Source organism: Microtus ochrogaster, unplaced genomic scaffold, assembly GCF_000317375.1.
Source record: "Microtus ochrogaster isolate Prairie Vole_2 unplaced genomic scaffold, MicOch1.0 UNK37, whole genome shotgun sequence".
NCBI classification, from domain to species: domain Eukaryota; kingdom Metazoa; phylum Chordata; class Mammalia; order Rodentia; family Cricetidae; genus Microtus; species Microtus ochrogaster.
In genome coordinates this window covers 2,036,721-2,043,010 of record NW_004949135.1, presented here as the reverse complement: position 1 = coordinate 2,043,010, position 6,290 = coordinate 2,036,721, and positions in this window count along the sequence as shown.

The window sequence follows — 6,290 nt, the reverse complement described above, 5'->3', positions numbered from 1 at the left end:
GGGTAGACAGTGCCAAGATGATCTAGATCAAATGGCAATATCTTGGGCAATGAATGATTGTTAGATTTGAAATGGAGCTCTTAGCTTTGCATCATTCCTATTGCTAAGTATTGCCTAGTAAAACGCACTAAGACCACATTGTTCTTCCACTGAAAAACAATCAAAGTCCTAGTGTTGAACACAGAACAAAACCCATGCTTCCTGTTGGGTGTGTCCCAGCATCTGCATCCTTCCTGATTCCCTTGTGCTACTCTAACCTCTGCTGTCCAGCCACAGCAAGCACCTTTCAGCTCTTATCTTTTAGGTACATTCATACCCAAATGGTCTGAAGGACACTCCCTTTTAAATGACAATATTTATAAACAGTAACAATAGCATCAGTAGTATTAGTAATAATTACATACAAATTAATCAAAAGACAATGTTACATGAAACATTCCATATCACATATCATCCCTGTGCTCTGAAACGTGGCTTGCACTATCACGTAGAACCAAGCACCACTTCTACCGGGGAAGAAACGCACTAAAATTGCATGTGGCCTTAACTTTATGCCGTCAGAATTTATTTCTGAATTACCTATATGCCATATCTTGAGACTAACTTTGTGAAGAAAATTTTGTTTACTAACACAATTACGCTTTTGTCAAAAGAATGAGGAATCTTGTTTCAGAAGGAATACATAGGCAATCAAAGTCCTGGGATAAGCTTAGCCATGTCTACCCAGCCCTTATCTACCCTGTGAGGAGGAAACTTCTCCCTGACAGTTCCCTCCTCCCAAGGGAACCTGCTTCAATCCCTACCACTGTGCAGCCACAGAACCATGATGGCAACAGCCCACCATGGGAGATGCTACATAGTAGTTACTAAGTCATATGGTCTCTGCCTCCAAATTATAGTAAACACCAGGAGTCACACAGCAGCAGAGACACAATTTAAAAGATGTCATTCCAACCAGAGCCATGTAAAGCTGCTGGATTCCAGGATGCTGCAGTGAAATTGGTTGTCCTCTAAATAGTCTGGTCTAAAAGTGTAATTGCTTTGCTCTGGGTTCAGAAAGGCATGGGAGGAGAGTGAGATTTCCATCTCCCACTGCTGCCACAGCCTCCAACCACAAGTACAAGGCTGGTGAAACGATAAAGTTGTCTTCTTTTATCTCAGTGCCAGATAGATTTTTCTCTCCTTGGCTTCCAGACAAAATTCACTTATTGTAATTGTCTTTGGAGCTGGCAGTGACCACCCTCTAAAACCTTACAAATGTTTTAGCGAAACCCCATCAAGCTGGCACTTACATCAGGCTGGGTAGGCAGTTTGCTCCTCACCACTGTGATGCTGCTGTGCCCACAGAAGCAGGCATACACACACAATGCATAGGCACAGAGGGAAAGAGCTCGAGTGGAAACTGGCATATTTTAAACATTTGTGAGGGTCCCTATTGGCATCCATCACAAAACCTATGTTGACATTTTAATCTAAATGAAAAGTTGTGCACTAAGTGTCCTTTAAAAGGACTATTGGGTACTAACTCTTTTAAGTGTTATTGAAATCCGTAATTTAATTATTCTAACACATATCAGCCATGCACAATTCTGCAAACTTAAATATTTATATTGAGAACCTTCTCAACATCTATAGTGCCATCTGTACCAATTTTATTCAGCATTTTCAATAATTTTGATTAATTCATTATATTTAAATTTATCCAATGTTTTCTTCTTCCAGATTCTGATTTTTCAAGGCCTTATTAAAGGAATGAAATTAGCAATATGCCCAGATGCATTCAAACAGTATATGGTTTTCAATGTGAAAATGTTGAAATATTAATTAATTTTTGGTGGAGAACAATATAGGACATCCTTGAATTCATTTACACACATTTGGACTGGGACCGCAGACAAAGAGTGAATTAAGCATTCCTCTGTCAGACTGCGGAGCTTCTGGACTGAAACTGATTCAATTAAGCTATTGAAGCCCATGCTTTAAGGACTTCTCTCTTGAGTTTTACATAACCCGCATTAAGGAGGAAGAGCTTTGTAGAGCAACAGTTCACATCTTTATGTCATGCACATCACACATGATACTTTTTAGATCTGAGGTTAGGGATTGTTATTTCCAGGAGGTTCAATGACTTGACCGTGGTCTCACAAAACTAGTCACTGGAGGATTCTGGACTCATCTGGGCTGGCATTGACAATTTCTACTATTTTTCCCTGAAGTCCTACATCCACAGAGTTCATCAGCTATTTCCCAGACACATTAGGATTGACAAACCAATTTAACACCTGCTTCCATGTGTCTGGAACTTGATTTTCTTGGCTGTGAACCACAAACTGGCAGTGGTATGCAGATGTCAAAGAGAAGCAGTATATACAGTGAGGACAGAGGGTGGGGGGCAAGAAGACAAAACCTGATGGCCATCTGTCTTTCTGAGGTATGAGCCACACTCCTCAGATGGAGATCCTAAAGTCAGGACCCAAACATCTGCCAGATGCACCAAATACTCACGTTGGAGAACAGACGTGCCATGGAGGGCATTGCAGTGAGCTGAGCCAAACGGAGCACACCAAGCCTGACCAGTGTCCTTTGAGAGACACCTCCAAGTCATGTGGAATGACATTCAGGTTTTTGTAGCCATGAGAATTCAGGGACATCAACTAGAAAAGAAGGACTTTCCAACGCTAACTCAGTCCAAGGTGTCTTGTGGTTGCCATGGGGAAAGGTCATCTCAGAAGGAAGGTAATGCTTTGTGTGATGATGAAAACAGGAAGAAGCTGTTCAGTGAACACCAACACCACTGTTAATCACAATGGCAGAGATCTATGTGCACAGATGACAGAGTCAGAAGGCTATGGGCAATTCGAAAAGAGTAAAACTTTCCAGCCATAGATTAACTTTTTGTGGGATGTTACCACTGAGCAAAATATAAATACAAGATTTAAAAAAAAAACAGTTCCTCTTGGTTAGTAAAGAGGCAATAAGTACCCCTAAGTACATTCCCTCAGTTGTACAACCTCATCAGGAGAAAAGTAATTCATTTCTCTTATGAAAAGGGAAGAAACAATTTTGTGCACTGAATTTTAAGTTGAATGGATTCTGTGTCGAATACAAATTCTTAATTTTTTTAACTTTCTAAAGAAACAATGCTTCTTTATCAATATTTGCCAAGCATGTACTCTCCACGTTTGCTTGACCTCAATCATCTTTTATTATTATTTGAAAAAACACTTAGATTTTAACTTACTTTCTTCTGTAACACCAGGTTTTAGCTATATCTTCTTTCAGATTTCTAAAGCATGGGAAACGTTCTTGTTCTGCAAGCTTTCCATGAAGATCAATGTTCCAGTGTCGTGTTAAGAGTATTTGCCACCTCAATACAGCAACATGCCTCTCCCAGCTGAACAAAATAATATGTTTAAAAAAACCTGTAAGTGGAGATGGAGGTTTGGGGAAATATAACTCATACACAGATAATATAATACAAAATCTGACAGTGAAACATAAGTCACGGCTCTTTATTTTTTCCTGCCAAAGTGTAAACTTTATGGATATTTTTGTCGAGAATACAAAACTTGGAGTCAACCCATGATTGCCATCTTGTGGAGAGATTCAGTACTACTGGGCAAGAGTGTTTGTATCCTGGGTATTTAATTTAAAACATGCCTCTGGAGATTCCTCTTGCCTTCTTCCAATTACTTGGGATCATCTCTGCATCACTGATGTCTGGATCTACAATGGATATAGCGACTTTGCCGTTTTTTGGTTTGTAGGACATTGCACAAGCAGTCAAATACTCAAAGTTATACCCAACATTTTCCTCAGTTAAAGACAGAACACCTTCATTTCCATTTACACTAAAACCTATGGTCCACAAACTTCTTAAGTTTCCAAAACTCTTAATGTGTGCTTTGTTTGTTTTTCTTTGGTTTGGTTATATTTGTCTTGGTTTGGCTTTGTCCACCTCATGGGTACCTTTTAAGATGTTTGACTCATCTGTGCCTTCTTTAGTAAATACACTGAGACTTCTGCAGGGGTACAATAGGGATTAAAGGTGCTACTACAGTTCAGTCTTGCAGAAGAAATCCCAGGTCCTAGAAGAATCACTAAGCTCTAGATCCTCCTTTCCCCTTTAGTCTCTGTCTCTCTGTCTCTGTCTGTATGTTTCGTGTCTGTCTTTCTGTGTGTGTCTCTCTCTGTCTCTGTCTCTCTCTGTATCTCACTCTGTGTGTGTGTGTGTGTGTGCATGTGTGTGCATGAAACCACCAAAGAAGTTCATCAAATACATATAATTACTAGACATTATGAGTTTGAAGTTCATGATAAGTGAAAGGATTTTTTTCTTTAGCGGCATCCTCCACTGCCCATCCTGTATTGGGTCAGATTTACTATAAAAATGAATCAAACACAACCATAAATCATTTCCCCCACCAAAAATCTAAGAAAAACTCACAATTATTTTGATTCTTAAGGGAGCCTCTCCCTCATGCTTTGGTTCTATGATATTCTGAAGCTTTTTCTTAACAGAGATGTCAGCAAGACCCTGCCAAAACACAAAACTGTTCCTTGGTTCAAGCCCTCTTTACAATGAATACAAAAGTCCTTTCTATACTGCAAGAGGACTTCCAAAGCAGGTGTCATTGCTCCCATGTCATCTCCTACACTCAGCCCAAACGTCATTCTGCTTTAGCTGTACAGGCCTTTGTGGCCACTTCTCTCATAGTTCAACCTGCTTTAACCTCATGCCTGTGTTTACTGTTCCCACTACATGAAATATTCTCACTTGTACATCTCCATGGTTACATCTCTCATGGCTCCCAGATCTTATCTCAAAGCTGTTCCTCTCACTGTCCTTCCCAGGAAATCCTAAATAAAACACCACCCCTTCTGACAGTAATGTCTCTCTTGCTATATTTTACCCCTTGGCATTCATGTTTTATCAGGGAAGACTTAGTCACTTTTTCTCATGAATTGTCTATTATCTTACTGTGTAGTTTGTAACACACGGTCAGTCTACCAGAACATATCTATCCTACCAGCATTCCGAAGATAAGAGGCCCAAGTGGTTTGGGTTGGTTTTCTCCTGAGACTAACATCAAAAAAGTGTTGCCTCATTTTTCTCAGGAAACTTTACAAAATGTCTACTTCTAACCTCAATCCAAGTTACTGGCAGATTTCAGTTCCACGTGTTACTAAAATGGACTTCTCCAGGCCCAAGGTTTCCCATACCTAAAAGCTCTTGCGTTTCCCTGACATTCACAAGCATCTGTGAAGAGTCAAGTCCTTCCCTTCCTTGTGTGCTCTTTCACGATGCTTTCCTCACCCTCCCCTTCTCCTCTTTCTCCTTAGACTGCCTCTCAAACTAACCCTTCCCTTCTCCTCTTTCTCCAGTCCCTCTCAAACTAACCCTCACCTTCTCCTCTTTCTCCTTAGACTGCCTCTCAAACTAACCCTCACCTTCTCCTCTTTCTCCAGTCCCTCTCAAACTCACTGAAGAAGTTTCTCTTGTTCAGAGGTCAATGGTTTAAACTGAACTCACTGGAGAACTGGAAAACTCTTCCTGCTTTGGGTGTTTGATATTTAATTACATCTACAATATCTCTCTCAGATGTATCTGCAATTAGATTCATTGACCAGCCGAACAATGGGATCTTAGATACAGTGCTAACTTCTCAGCACTATGAGAAGTAATGAAGAAATCAATTCAGGAACTGAAAGTATTTTTTCCTCTTTTTTTTTTTTTTTTTGGCTCTTGGTTTCAGAACTCCTTGTTGTCAGTTGACTCCATCATGTAGTGTATGATGCGGAGCACCACACCCGTCTGTGCTCTATGTGCCACCATACAGTTCATGAACCGAGTAAGGGACTGGAGATTGAAACACACAAACACACAGAGACAGAGACACAGAGCATCCTTGATGCCAGAATGCCCCAAGAATGCCCCCTTTATTGTGTCCAGGGGCAGCTTATGTAGGGATAGCCACACCCCAGCCAAATACATCAGAAGCCATTCCCCTGCCATCAGGAACTCCTGAGGGTCTCATGCTCAGAGCATCTGTAGGCACTCAGATCAGGGGGAAAAAAAGTTGTTTATCCTTATAAGTAACTTGACCTTTTTCCTTTGCAGCTCTTAATATTCTTTCTTTATTCTCCTGGGTAGGGGAAGTAGACAAGATTGCCAGGCAAAAAAATCGGGATCTTAAGGGTGGGGTGGGAGGGGGGTAAGGGGAGATGGGGAGAAAAAAGTGAGAAGGGTAGGATGGGGAGAACTTGGGGCAACGGGATGATTGGGATAC